The sequence below is a fragment of the Macaca thibetana genome, chromosome 9 (genome assembly GCF_024542745.1).
Source record: "Macaca thibetana thibetana isolate TM-01 chromosome 9, ASM2454274v1, whole genome shotgun sequence".
Taxonomy (NCBI): domain Eukaryota; kingdom Metazoa; phylum Chordata; class Mammalia; order Primates; family Cercopithecidae; genus Macaca; species Macaca thibetana.
The window spans coordinates 61,491,470-61,506,746 of record NC_065586.1 but is presented as its reverse complement, the minus strand read 5'-3'; the positions used below and the strand labels follow the sequence as shown (position 1 = coordinate 61,506,746).

Below are 15,277 nucleotides of genomic sequence, written 5' to 3'. Positions count from 1 at the left end.
CTACCCAAGATTAGGAAAAACTTGCTTTTACTATTCCCGCTATAAATAACAAAGAACCAGCAGATGAATACCATTGGAAAGTATTACTATTTGTCAAACTTATGTCAGAAAAGCTATTAAGCCAGTTAGAGAACAATTCAAAAAATGTTGTATTATCCATTACATGGATGCTATTTTATGTGCAGCCGAAACTAGGGAGGAAAAGGCTGTAACTGCAGCAGGGTTAATCATAGCCCCTGATAAAATCCAAACTTCTCCCTTTAGAGGAGATAGATTAGAAGAGATAATTTAAAACCCCTAAATGATCTTCAAAATTTATTAGGAGACATTAATTTGATCCATCCCACTTTAGGCATTCCTACTTATGCTATGTCTCACCACTTTTCTACCTTACGAGGTGATTCTAACTTAAACAGTAAACACTCCCTGTCCAAAGAGGCATTAGAGAAACTTCAATTAATTGAAGAAAAAATTCCACAGGCACAAGTGACTCGAATTGACCCTATGCAACCATTACAGTTTTTAGTTTTTCCTACTAAACATTCACCTACAGAAGTTATTGTTCAACAGAATGGTCTGGTTGAGTGGCTTTTTCTACCTCACAATACAACCAAAACGCTTACTCTGTACTTAGATCAAATTGCTGTACTAATAGGACAAGCAAGGCTGCACACAACAAAGTTAATGGGATATAATCCAATCAAATTACAGTTCCATTAAACAAACAACAAATTGAACAAGCTTACATTAATTCCCAGGAATGGCAAGTTAATTTGGCAGGTTTTATTGACATCCTTGATAATCATTATCCTACATCCAAAATATTCCAATTTTTTTTTTTTTTTTTTTTGAGACGGAGTCTTGCTCTGTCGCCGGGCTGGAGTGCAGTGGCCGGACCTCAGCTCACTGCAAGCTCCGCCTCCCGGGTTCCCGCCATTCTCCTGCCTCAGCCTCCCGAGTAGCTGGGACCACAGGCGCCCACCACCTCGCCTGGCTAGTTTTTTGTATTTTTAGTAGAGACGGGGTTTCACCGTATTAGCCAGGATGGTCTCGATCTCCTGACCTCGTGATCTGCCCGTCTCGGCCTCCCAAAGTGCTGGGATTACAGGCTTGAGCCACCGCGCCCGGCCTCCAATTTCTTAAATTAACATCATGGATATTGCCTTCCATTACTCAAAAAGCACTTATTGAAGGGGCCATTACTGTTTTTATTTGATGGATCTAGTAATGGAAAAGCTTCATTTGTGGGACCTCAACAACAAGTTTTTCAAACTGACTTTGCTTCTGCTCAAAATGCTGAACTTATGGCTGTGATAACAGTGTCACAATCTTTTAAACAGGCAATAAACACTGTTGCTGATTCAGTCTATGTAGTGCAAGCCACACAAAATATTGAATGTGCCTTAATTCAAAATGTGACTAATGACCAACTTAATCTTTTATTTCATTCTTTACAGCAAGCAGTACAACAAAGGCATTCCCCTTTCTATAGCACTCATACGAGAACACATACTAACCTCCCTGGCCCTTTAACTAAACTTAATCAAAGGGTGGATAATTATATGGGGAAGAGGATTTGCTTGTATCTCTCCAGGTAACAATCAGGTGCCTGTATGGGTGCCTACCAAACATCTGAAAATCTATCATTAGCTACAGCAGGAAGACAGGGCTCTGGGAAGAGTCATCTGGGAAGAGTCCAGAACTCCTGATACAAGTGATGGTGCAAATAAACATCTCAGAGATGAAGGAGAAAACCAATAATAGTCATCAGGCAAATTCTCCAACATGGGGACAAATCAAGAAGTTGGCACAGATGGCAAAGGACAACTTGAAAGCACAGAACAAACTAAAGACAACTAGTAACCTGATGGTGGCCATGCTGGCGGTACTCACCATGGCAGTAAGCCTCCCTACTACAGGAGCAACTCAGAATTTCACTTATCGGGCATATGTCCCATTTCCTCCTTTAATTACGTCTGTGAGTTGGATGGACCCTGTTATTAAGGTGTACACCAACGACAGTACCTGGATACCTGAGCACATAGATAACCAAGGGCCAATGCATCCTAATGAGGAAGGCATAAAAATAAATATATCCATAGAATATAAGTATCCCCCAATATGCCTGGGACCTGCTATTGGATGTTTACAGATTGACACACAGGCCTGGTTGGCAGTAGTCCCCAAAAAAATAAATCATGGGCTGCTTTGCATATGATTTTGGGGCATAGTTTAAAATATAATCATTCCCATCCTAAAACCCTGCAGTTCCATCTGAATAAGTTCAAATATAAACAAAATAGAGTTTAGTTTAAAGGTATGGACGCTTGAACTTAGGAAGATTGTATAGCAAGTAAGGCTGAGGTGCTACAAAATAATTCCTATCGAATCATCATTAATTAGTCCCCTAAGAGGACTAATTAACAAAGATCCCACTAAGGGGATCTTTAAAAAAAATTGCAACAGGCCGGGCGCAGTGGCTTAAGCCTGTAATCCCAGCACTTTGGGAGGCCGAGATGGGCGGATCACGAGGTCAGGAGATCGAGACCATCCTGGCTAACACGGTGAAACCCCGTGTCTACTAAAAAATACAAAAAAACTAGCCAGGCGAGGTGGCGGGCGCCTGTAGTCCCAGCTACTCGGGAGGCTGAGGCAGGAGAATGGCGTAAACCCGGGAGGCGGAGCTTGCAGTGAGCTGAGATCCGGCCACTGCACTCCAGCCTGGGTGACAGAGCGAGACTCCGTCTCAAAAAAAAAAAAAAAAAAAAAAAAAAAATTGCAACAGAAGGCCTTCTTATAGAACAAATGTAATAAACTGATGGAACCATTGGCAATTAAATCATACACAATATATTTGGACAAAAGCTGAGGTCCCTATCATATGGAGTCCTAGTGGCACTGTTGGCCCTAGTCCAAAAATAATATCTCCTGCCATGGGACAGGGACATTCTGAATTATGGAAATTAGCTATGGCTCAAAGTTCAACCAAAATTTGAGAGAGTAAATGTAACAAGTATAAAGGGGAGGGAGGTAAAAATAAATATGCTCTTCCTTTTCTTTCCAACAGGACTTTTTGGATTCAAAGTTGTGTCTGGTCACCTTTTGTGCTAGCAATAGGAAATGTTACTCTTGATATAAATACACACTTTATTTCATGCCCTGAATGTCATTTGTTTACCTGCATTAATTCAACTTTTAATAAAAATCAGATTATCCTAATAATTAAAGCCAGGGAAGTAGTCTGGATCCCCATGTCTTTAAATAGACCATGGGAGGCCGGGCGCGGTGGCTCAAGCCTGTAATCCCAGCACTTTGGGAGGCCGAGGTGGGTGGATCACTGGGTCAGGAGATCGAGACTATCCTGGCTAACACGGTGAAACCCTGTCTCTACTAAAAAATACAAAAAACTAGCCAGATGAGGTGGCGAGCGCCTATAGCCCCAGCTACTCGGGAGGCTGAGGCAGGAGAATGGCGTGAACCTGGGAGGCAGAGCTTGCAGCGAGCTGAGATCTGGCCACTGCACTCCAGCTTAGGGGACAGAGCGAGACTCCATCTAAAAAAAAAAAAAATTAAAAAAAAAAAAAAAAAGACCATGGGAGGTATCTCCATCCATTCATATAGTAAGTGAAATCCTCAAAAAACTTTTATCCCATTCAAAGGATTTATAGTTGCTCTGATAGTTGCTACAATTGGCCTCACTGCTGTTACTACTACTGCTGCAATAGCTGGTGTGGCTCTACATTCATCTGTACAAACTGTTGAATTTGTCAGTAAGTGGCAAAAGAATTCCACAAAATTATGGAACTCTCAAACTCAAATCAATAAAAAAATAGTTAACCAAATTAATGATCTCCACAGACAGTGATTTAAATGGGAGATTGCATGTAAGTTTAAAAAGTAAAATTCAAATGCGAGGTGATTGAAATACCTCTGATTTTTACATTACTCCTCGTCTGTATAATAAAACAGAACATGAGTAAGAAAAAGTTAAGAGACATTTAAAAGGTCATACCGGACATTTATCTTTGGATATTGCAAAACTGAAGGAATAAGTATTTCAAGCCTCTCAGGGACATCTGACACTAATGCCAGGAATTGAAGTGCTTGAAGGAGCTGTAGGTGGATTAGCAGCTATTAACCCGTTAAAATGGATCAAGACACTTGGAGGCTCTGTGATTTCAATTATGATTGTGCTTTAAATCTGTGTTGTTTGTCTTTATATAGTCTGCAGATGCAGAAGCCACCTCTGGAGAGAAAGCCGCCACCAAGAGCAAGCAATAATAACCGTGGTGGTTTTGCAAAAAAGAAAAGGGAGGCATGTTGGTAGAAGAACTGAGGCAGGACTGGCTTGTCTGTCATAATGTAAAAGATGGAATTTTTCCAATGTAAAAATTAGAAGATGTCCGGGATCTAGGGTCTAAAACTCCTCATGGCCTTTGGAACACCAAGCTCTGTGCCAAAGGGTGGAAGGCTGCCCTGCTGTACCACAAATCTAAGTCCAGGGCATAAAACCCCTCCTGGCTTGGATGGAATCCAGGGCTCAGGGCATAAAACCCCTCATAGCCTCTGGAATGTGCACAGACTTCGTGTTGGTTGCTCTCCCAGGCTCGTAAACATGTTCTCCATTATCTCAAGCAGCAGAGCATATTCTATATGCATCAAAGAAAACACTAAACCATCACAGCTACACTTGATGCACCACTACCTTTCTACCCCCACAGCTGCACGTCCTCACCACCTTCTTCTTTGTTTGATCACCAATAAATAGCGTGGGTTCCCAGAGCTCAGGGCCTTCACAGCCTGCATACCAGCGTTGGCCCCCTGGACCCACCTTATGCACTCTTACCTTGTCTTTTCTCATTCCTTTGACTCCGCTGGACTTAGTAGCCCCCAGGGCCTAGTGTTGGGTCTGATTACCCCATCATTTGAGAGGGATGAGTCAGTCCTGAGAACTCAGGCAAAGCCAAGTAGGTGGCCCCACTATCGATTAAAAGAGATCGGCTTACCTGCTGCTAGTAGAGTTACCCTGGGCTCCAATGCAGTGATTGCAGTGGGGGCCAGGAGCCCTGGGCCTCATCAGTCTTCAGTGGCTAGGCCAAAGAGCTGTGGGAGTGCAAGCAGTTCTTCACTTTTTGTCTTATTGAAGGGATGGTAGCTCTGAGGAGCAGGCTTGTCTGTCCATCTGTTGAGAGGACAGTCAGACTTCCAGTGGCCAGTCTGCTGGCAGACTGGGCAAGGGATCTTTGGCACTCATGGGTTGGGACATGCCTGCACCCAGGGGCCTTCTTTGCCGCACTTAAAACAAAGCCCAGGAGGATTGCTGCTATCAGGTCTTTTGTGCCCTTGGGTACCATGGCTAGGTTGACAGATAGCTGCTGCTAAAAGCTGGTATTTAGCATGATCTCTTTGGGTTTTGTCTAATTTATTTCGCTGATCCCTGTGACTAAAGACTTTGAAAGCCACGTTAAGGAGGTCTTGTTGTGGGATTTGAGGGCCATCTTCAGCCTTTTTAAGTTTGCACTGGATGTCAGGGGCAGACTGGGAAATAAAATGGGTATTAAGAACAATAGATCTGGGGAAGGTTCCAAAATGGCCGAATAGGAACAGCTCCAGTCTACAGCTCCCAGCGTGAGCAACACAGAAGACGGGTGATCTCTGCATTTCCAACTGAGGTACCGGGTTTATCTCACTGGGGCTTGTCGGACAGTGGGTGCAGGAGAGCAGGTGCAGCCCATGGACTGAGCTGAAGCAGGGCAAGGCATTGCCTCACCTGGGAAGCGCAAGGGGTCAGGGAATTCCCTTTCCTAGCCAAGGGAAGCCGAGACAGATAGCACCTGGAAAATCGGGTCACTCCCACCCTAATAATGTGCTTTCTGAACGGTCTTAGCAAATGGCACACCAGGAGATTATATCCTGCACCTGACTCAGAGGGTCCCACACCCATGATGGGACTAGCACAGCAGTCTGAGATCTAACTGCAAGGCAGCAGCAAGGCTGGGGGAGGGGCACCTGCCATTGCTGAGGCTTGAGTAGGTAAACAAAGTGGCAGGAGGTTCAAACTGGGTGGAGCCCACCACAGCTCAAGGAGGCCTGTCTGCCTTTTTAGACTCCACCTCTCGGGGCAGGGCATAGCTGAACAAAAGGCAGCAGAAACTTCTGCAGACTTAAATGTCCCTGTCTGACAGCTTTGAAGAGAGTAGTGGATCTCCCAGCACAGAGTTTGAGATCTGAGAACGGACAGACTGCCTCCTCAAGTGGGTCCCTGACCCCAGAATAGCCTAACTGCAGAGGCTGTTCTGCAATATTTGCGGTTCTGCAGCCTCTGCTGGCAATACCCAGGCAAACAGGGTCTGGAGTGGACCTCCAGCAAACTCCAACAGACCTGCAGCTGATGATCCTGACTGTTAGAAGGAAAACTAACAAACAGAAAGGGCATCCATACCAAAAGCCCATCTGTATGTCACCATGATGAAAGACCAAAGGTAGATAAAACCACAAAGATGGGGAGAAACCAGAGCAGAAAGGCTGAAAATTCTAAAAATCAGAGCGCCTCTTCTCCTCCAAAGGAACGCAGCTCCTTGCCAGCAACAGAACAAAGCTCTGACTTTGATGAGTTGAGAGAAGGCGGCTTCAGATGATCGTAATAACAAACTTCTCAGAGCTAAAGGAGAATGTTCGAACCCATTGCAAAGAAGCTAAAAACCTTGAAAAAAGATTAAACAAATGACTAATTAGAATAACTAGTGTAGAGAAGACCTTAAATAACCTGACGGAGCTGAAAACCATGGCACGAGAACTACGTGATGCATGCACAAGCTTCAGTAGCCAATTCAATCAACTGGAAGAAAGGGTGTCAGTGATTGAAGATCAAATGAATGAAATGAAGTGAGAAGATAATTTTAGAGAAAAAAGTAAAAAGAAATGAACAAAGTCTATAAGAAATATGGGACTATGTGAAAAGACCAAATCTACCTCTGATTGGTGTACCTGAATGTGACGGGGAGAATGGAACCAAGTTGGAAAACACTCTTCAGGAGAACTTCCCCAACCTAGCAGGGCAGGCCAACATTCAAATTCAGGAAATACAGAGAACACCACAAAGATACTCCTCGAGAAGAGCAACCCCAAGACACATAATTGTCAGATTCACCAAAGTTGAAATGAAGGAAAAAATGTTAAGGGCAGCCAGAGAGAAAGGTCAGGTTACCCACAAAGGGAAGCCCATCAGACTAATAGTGGATCTCGGCAGAAACTCTACAAGCCAGAAGAGAGGGGGAGCCGATATTCAACATTCTTAAAGAAAAGAATTTTCAACCCAGAATTTCATACCCAGCCAAACTAAGCTTCATAAGTGAAGGAGAAATAAAATCCTTTACAGACAAGCAAATGCTGAGAGATTTTGTCACCACCAGGCCTGCCTTACAACAGCTCCTAAAGGAAGCACTAAACATGGAAAGGAACAACTGATATCAGTCACTGCAAAAACATGCCAAATTGTAAAGACCATCGATGCTAGGAAGAAACTGCATCAATTAATGAGCAAAATAACCAGCTAACATCATAATGACAGGATCAAATTCACACATAACCATATTAACCTTAAATGTAAAAGGGCTAAATGCTCCAATTAAAAGACACAGATTGGCAAATTGGATAAAGAGTCAAGACCCATCAGTGTGCTGTATTCAGGAGACCCATCTTACGTGCAGAGACACAAATAGGCTCAAAATAAAGGGATGGAGGAAGATATACCAAGCAAATGGATAACAAAAAAAAGCAGGGGTTGCAATCCTAGTCTCTGATAAAACAGTCTTTAAACCAACAAAGATCAGAAAAAAAAAAAATCCTTCAAAAAATCAATGAATCCAGGAGCTGGTTTTTGAAAAGATCAACAAAATTAATAGACCACTAGCAAGACTAATAAAGAAGAAAAGAGAGAAGAATCAAATAGACACAATAAAAAATGATAAAGGGGATATCACCACTGATCCCACAGAGATACAAACTACCATCAGAGAATACTATAAACACCTCTATGCAAATAAACTCGAAAATATAGAATAAATGGATAAATTCCTGGACACACACACCTTCCCAATACTAAACCAGGAAGAAGTTGAATCCCTGAATAGACCAATAACAGGCTCTGAAATTGAGGCAATAATTAAGAGCCTACCAACCAAAAAAAGTCCAGGACCAGACGGAGTCACAGTTGAATTCTACCAGAGGTACAAAAAGGAGCTGGTACCATTCCTTCTGAAACTATTCCAATCAATAGAAAAAGAGGGAATCCTCTCTCACTCATTTTATGAGGCCAGCATCATCCTGTTACCAAAGCCTGGCAGACACACAACAAAAAAAGATAATTTTAGACCAATATCCCTGATGAACATCGATGCAAAAATCCTCAATAAAATACTGGCAAACCAAATCCAGCAGCACATCAAAAAGCTTATCCACCATGATCAAGTTGGCTTCATCCCTGGGATGCAAAGCTGGTTCAACATATGCAAATCAATAAACATAATCCATCATGTAAACAGAAACAAAGACAAAAACCACACGATTATCTCAATAGATGCAGAAAAGGCCTTCAAAAAATTCAACAGCCCTTCATACTAAAAACTCGCAATAAATTAGGTATTGATGGGACGTATCTCAAAATAATAAGAGCTATTTATGACAAACCCACAGCCAATATCATACTGAATGGGCAAAAACTGGAAGCATTCCCTTTGAAAACTGGCACAAGACAGGGATGCCATCTCTCACCACTCCTATTCAACATAGTGTTGGAAGTTCTGGCCAGGGCAATCAGGCAGGAGAAAGAAATAAAAAGTATTCAATTAGGAAAAGAGGAAGTCAAGTTGTCCCTGTTTACAGATGACATGATTGTATATTTAGAAAACCCCATCATCTCAGCCCAAAATCTCCTTAAGCTGATAAACAACTTCAGTGAAGTCTCAGGATACAAAATCAATGTGCAAAAATCACAAGCATTCTCATACACCAATAACAGACAAACAGAGAGCCAAATCATGAGTGAACTCCCATTCACAATTGCTTCAAAGAGAATAAAATACCTAGGAATCCAACTTACAAGGGACGTGAAGGACCTCTTCAAGCAGAATCACAAACCACTGCTCAATGACATAAAAGAGGACAAACAATGTTCTTCCAAACAAATGGAAGAACATTCCATGCTCATGGATAGGAAGAATCAATATCATGAAAATGGCCATACTGCCCAAGGTAATTTATAGATGCAATGCCATCCCCATCAAGCTACCAATGACTTTCTTCACAGAATTGGAAAAAACTACTTTAAAGTTCATATGGAATCAAAAAACAGCCTGCATTGCCAAGACAATCCTAAGCGAAAAGAACAAAGCTAGAGGCATCACACTACCTGACTTCAAACTATACTACAAGGCTACAGTAACCAAAACAGCATGGTACTGGTACCAAAACAGATATATAGACCAATGGAACAGGACAGAGCCCTCAGAAATAATACCACACATCTACAACCATCTGATCTTTGACAAACCTGACAAAAACAAGAAATGGGGAAAGGATTCCCTATTTAATAAATGTTGCTGGAAAAACTGGCTAGCCATATGTAGAAAGCTGAAACTGGATCCCTTCCTTACACCTTATACAAAAATTAATTCAAGATGGATTAAAACTTCAATGTCAGACCTAATACCATAAAAACCCTAGAAGAAAACCTAGGCAATACCATTCAGGACATAGGCATGGCCAAGGACTTCATATCTAAAACCCCAAAAGCAATGGCAACAAAAGCCAACATTGAGAAATGGGATCTAATTAAACCAAAGATCTTCTGCACAGCAAAGAAACTACCATCAGAGTGAGCAGGCAACCTACAGAATGGGAGAAAATTTTTGCTATCTACCCATCTGACAAAGGGTGAATATCCAGAATCTACAAAGAACTAAAATTTACAAGAAAAAAATCAAACAACCCCATCAAAAAGTGGGCAAAGGATATCAACAGACATTTCTCAAAAGAAGACATTTATGCAGCCAACAGACACATGAAAAAAAAAAAAAAAAACTCATCATCACTGGCCATCAGAGAAATGCAAATCAAAACCACAATGAGATACCATCTCACACCAGTTAGAATGGCGATCACTAAAAAGTCAGGAAACAACATGTGCTGGAGAGGATGTGGAGAAATAGGAAAACTTGTACACTGCTGGTGGGACTGTAATCTAGTTCAACCATTGTGGAAGACAGTGTGGTGATTCCTCAAGGATCTAAAACTAGAAATACCATTTGACCCAGCCATCCCATTACTGGGGATATACCCAAAGGATTATAAATCATGCTGCTATAAAGACATATGCACATGTATGTTTATTGTGGCACTATTCACAATAACAAAGACTTGGAACCAACTCAAATGTCCATCAATGATAGGCTGGATTAAGAAAATGTGGCACATATACACCATGGAATACTATGCAGCCATAAAAAAGGATGAGTTCATGTCCTTTGTAGGGACATGGATGAAGCTGGAAACCATTATTCTGAGAAAACTATCACAAGGACAGAAAACCAGACACCACATGTTCTCACTCATAGGTGGGAATTGAACAATGAGAACACTTGGACACAGGAAGGGGAACATCACACACCAGGGCCTGTCATGGGGTGGGGGAGACGGGAGGGATAGCATTAGGAGAAATACATAATGTAAATGACGAGTTAATGGGTGCAGCACACCAACATGGCACATGTATACATATGTAACAAACATGCACATTGTGCACATGTACCCTAGAACTTAAAGTATATATACATAAAAAAAGAACAATAGTTCCTTCTTGGGAGGCAGGGTCAATGCAGGTATATTTTTGGAGAGCCTCTGAAAGGCGGGAAAGGAATTGGACAGGATTCTCATCTGCCTTTTGGGACATTTCTTTAAGTTTTTCAAAATTTACAGCCTTATGGGCAGCTTTGTTTTTGTTTTGTTTTGTTTTTTGTTTTTGTTTTTGTTGTTTTTTGACATGGAGTCTCGCTCTGTCACCCAGGCTGGAGTGCAGTGGCACGATCTCAGCTCACTGCAACCTTTGCCTCTCGGGTTCACACCATTCTCCCGCCTCAGCCTCCTGAGTAGCTGGGACTACAGGTGCCTGCTGCCACGCCCAGCTAATTTTTGTATTTTTAGTAGAGGCAGGGTTTCACCATGTTAGCCGGGATGGTCTGGATCTCTTGACTTCGTGATCTGCCCACCTCAGCCTCCCAAAGTGCTGAGATTACAGGTGTGAGTCACTGCACGTGGCCTTTACCTTGCAGCTTTGTTAAGGCCTGCAATGAGGCAAGTAATCATATGGTTACAGACACCCGGCCTGGGTCTGTAGGTTGGTACTCCCAGGAAGGCTCTTCCCAGGGAACAGCAGCGGCTCCTACGGGCTTAGTAGGATCTTGCCCATGAAGATTGTCAGCATGTGCCTGTGCTGTGAGCCACACTCTTTCCTTCTTTTCTGGAAGGAGATATAGAAGAGAGGATAATGTAGAGATCATGCCAAGTGAGTTCATAAGATTGGGTAAGATGTTTAAATTCTTTGATGTAAGTATCGGAATCAGAGGAGAAGGATCTGAGACATTTTTCAATCTGTTGAGAGATTGGAGAGGGAGAAAGGGACATGGACACGGATGGTCCCCTTGGCTCCTGCTACTTCTGGAGAGGAAGCAAGGGAGCTGGTTGCTGAGCGTGCTGGGCCCAAGAGCAGGTGAGGGGCGGAGATGGAGAGGACTCAGAGTCAGAAGCGGAGTGGTTGGAGAGAGGGGGACAGAGGTTAGAGCCAGAGCGGGGACATACAGTGAAGGATCGTGATGCTCTGGTGGAGGATCATGATGCTGTCAGGGAGGGGGAAAATTGGTGGGGTCAAAGAAAGAGGAGTTGTCGGCTGGGGCTGTTGCAGGTGTGGTGGGAGACCAGTCGGGAGAGGAGGATTTGGAAAGTAGAGCAGGACTGTCAGAGGGAAGGGCGGTTACGAAGAGTGAAGAAATCCTGAACATCAGGAATCTCAGACCATTTCCCATTGCGATGGCAAAAGTTGTCTAAGTCTCTAAGTATATTGAAATCAAAAGCGCCGTTTTCAGGCCATTGGGAGCCATTGTCCAGTTGGTATTGAGGCTATGCGGTATTGCAGTGAAAGATAAGCCTCTTAGAATGGACCTCTGAATGGAGGCTGAGAGCCTTGAGATTGCGGAGGAGACACCCAAAGTGGGTGGTCTTGGGATGGGTAGACTGAGAGGCTCCCATAGTGAATGGAGAGTGGTAGGTAGAGGAAGAAGAGACTGCCAATGACAAGGATGGCAAGAGAGGGTGTCCCCTGTCCTGTGGGCCTTGTCTGGAATACAGGAGGCAGCTGCCAAGTCAGGCATCCTCCAGGCCTCCTCTATTCTGGACACCTCTTTTCTGAGGGGTGATGGAGGGTGTGGGGGAGGAGAGAGAGAGAGAGAGAGTCCTCTAAGTACACCCAGCCAGAGCCTATCCCCTTCCTGGGTTTCGGCACCAAAATGTAACGTTAGCCAAGAGAAAGAACGCAAGAGAGACCCAAAGTCAGGCAAGTAAGTTTATTATCCTGCCGGGCTGCTTCACCCCAGTCAGTCAGAGGAGGCAGCCCTGGAGCTTACAAAATGAGGGGTTCATATGGGGGAGAGAGACCCTGGGGTTGTCAGTTAACTTTACCACATATCATCTGGTGACCGGCTTGCAATATAGGAATTTACAAGAGGATGTAACTTAGGTTTATCCACATTTTTTGTGACCTTCCCCATGCCGCCCATTGGGCTGTAAGCAAGTCTGGTGACCTTGCTGTAGCACCTAGATAAGGGTCCAGGAATGCAGCTGCAGAGTATTCAGGGTCAGGGTCAGCTGCATTGTGTGTGTGGGGGGGGGTCCTGGGGCAGCTTGTCCCTAACAGGGTCAGGATCAGTTCTATCTGGTTCTGTATTTGCTGTCCGTCTGTAAATGCTGAGAATGGCAGAGGAAGGTCAAATGTAGACGTTCAGGTTTTATCTTTTTTGGATTTTTCCTACTTCTCCTGTACAGGAAATAACTTACTGTCTAAACCTCATACTATCCCATTAAATGTCAAGAGTGCTGTCTTAGAGAGGCCTGAATTAGTTCATGACGTTAAGTACTGGAAGTCCCAGGAGGAATGCCCAGCAAGTGGAATCCAAGACGTTCTCGCCTTCTAGGGGACAGGGCCATCACCATGATTCAGACAAGGAAAGGGGAGGTTTGGTTTGTGTTCCAGTTCTGAGCCCTTTACCTCGTCCCTCCAGAAGCTGGCCTTTGCACCTCGGAGCTGGTGCTGCCCAGCCAACCACGCCATGCGTGGGAGGCCACTGGGACCCCACTTGCCTGGCAGCCCAACCGGAGACCCAGCTGCCTGGGAAGGTACGAAGATAATGACAGGCAGCCCTGGCGGGCCGGGAAGACCCTCTGTCCCTCCCGTTTCCCTGTTCTTGCATTCGGGGAGCCCTGGACTGGCTGGCGGCGCAGGAAAGCGCGGAAGGGCGGGTGGGGGACCTGCTACCGCCCAGGGAGACGGTGCTGCGTTCTTTGGAAATCAGGGAGACCGTCCTCTAGCCCCCTTGCCCCAGGCGGCAGCGGGAAGATCCTCTCCAGGCAGAGATGACGAGGAACCCCTGCAGCCGGAGGGTCTCCCTGGCAAAGGTCGGGGGAGAGGGGGGGCGGTAACGGCCCGGGGGCTCCGGCACTGAGACGCCAAGGAGGTTCTCCAAGCAGCCTCCACCCACCAGCCTCGCCAGGAGAGCGTGGATACTTGAGCGGCCCCAAGCGAGTCCCCGGGGACTGGAGGGCCTAGGGGCAGCGCCCGGAACAAAGGCCCGCAGAGGGGTCCTGGAAAGAGCGGCTCCCCGGGGGCGGCTCCCCTCTCTCCCCTCCTCTCCCGCCAGCTCCTCCTCCTCCTCCTCTTCCTCCCGCAGAGGCCCGGCCAGCGCGCGGCCCAAGCAGCGCCAACTTCGCCAACGGTTCCCAAGTTGCCGGGCGCGCAGGGGTGGGAGCTGGGTGGGGTGAGGAAGAAGAGGAGGAGGGCTCCCGGACGCCTTGGAAGCGGTTCAGGAATCCGCTGCCGCTCGCCGGCTAGGGCCGGAGCGGGGAGGGCGCCAGGCAGGACTTCTCGCGGGCTCGCTGCGCAGGACGGCGCCCTCCTGGCGCCGCTTCCCTTCCAGCGTGCGGACCGGCCCGGCCGCGCCTGCATCCCTCCCGCCTGCCCCGGAGAGGGCGCACAGCCCGGGCCGCGCGGGCGCCGGGGCCACGGAACCGCTTCTGTCGGGATCTTCCAAGAGGAAGGCAAAGTTGCGAGCGGATGCTGCCCGCGCCGGACCCCAGCCGTGGAGAGTCGGGGCCGCCCGCGCCGGTGGAGCCTCGGCAGCTGGGGTAAGTGCGGCGCGGGCGTCCTGGAACCGCCGCCCGGCCGGGGGAAGGCAGCCCAGCCGGGAGCCCCCCGCCTTCCGCGTCCAGGCGCGCGCGCCAAACTTTGGAGGGAGAAGGGGACGAAGCGGAGGGTGGGAGGTGGAGTTCCCGGCTCGGGGAAAAGCCCAGGCAGGCACCCACAACCCGCTGCACCCGGATCACACCTGCCAGGTACCCACAGCTCATCGCCACTCATACCCCGCACACCGCGCAGGCCGATCTGCGCACACCCACACCGGCCAGGCACGTGCCACCCACCGAAATGCACATTCCTGGGAGCGCGAGGGATTTGGCCTCTACACCAGGCACGTCCTCACACCCCTCCCTCACATCCACGGCCTTTGTCTGCTACCCCCGCAGCCCCCAAGGAGAGGGAGCCCCCAAAGCGCAGCGGGCAGGAGAGAGGCTGCCTGGGTTTTGAAAAGTCGTGGCCAGAACCCCGAGACCAAGGGCGGGGGAGCAGACGTTGCAGTGGGTTCTCGGGGTTCTGCAGGAGCGGATTTGGTGTGGAAACTCGGTGTCTGGGTGATGTGTCTGGGTGTGCGAAGCCCTTCCGGAGGCGAGGCCCAGAGAGAGGAGGGAGTGATTCATAAACTCAGAGCCGGCGTGCCAGGGTCTGTGAGCAGAGTGGAAGAGGCTGGCAGGCCGCTGCTGCGCTAGACAGAAGGGTAGTGGCCGTGACAGTCTTCCAGGGAAGCAGGGACCCTTCCCCCCAGCGGATGTGCTTCCTCCAGGGACTTCCAAGGGAACTGGATGAGCAGATTCCAGTCCTGGGTGTGGACGGAGTAAGGGG

General features: G+C 46.7%; 3 protein-coding genes across 3 annotated transcripts in view; 1 reads left to right on the top strand and 2 right to left on the bottom strand.

Annotated features, from left to right (window-relative positions):
• The window catches only part of PSAP (prosaposin), a 517,400-nt gene that overhangs the window by 129,504 nt on the left and 372,619 nt on the right, over positions 1-15,277 (bottom strand). The window lies entirely within an intron of this gene.
• PCBD1 (pterin-4 alpha-carbinolamine dehydratase 1) overlaps positions 1-15,277 on the bottom strand; it is a 1,172,580-nt gene that overhangs the window by 1,085,386 nt on the left and 71,917 nt on the right. The gene's annotated exons all lie outside the window — the stretch shown is intronic.
• CHST3 (carbohydrate sulfotransferase 3) overlaps positions 13,258-15,277 on the top strand; it is a 51,336-nt gene continuing 49,316 nt past the window's right edge. The window contains exon 1 of the mRNA XM_050803626.1: positions 13,258-14,448. The gene's annotated coding sequence lies outside the window, so the exon portion shown is untranslated. The remainder of the gene's footprint in view (positions 14,449-15,277) is intronic.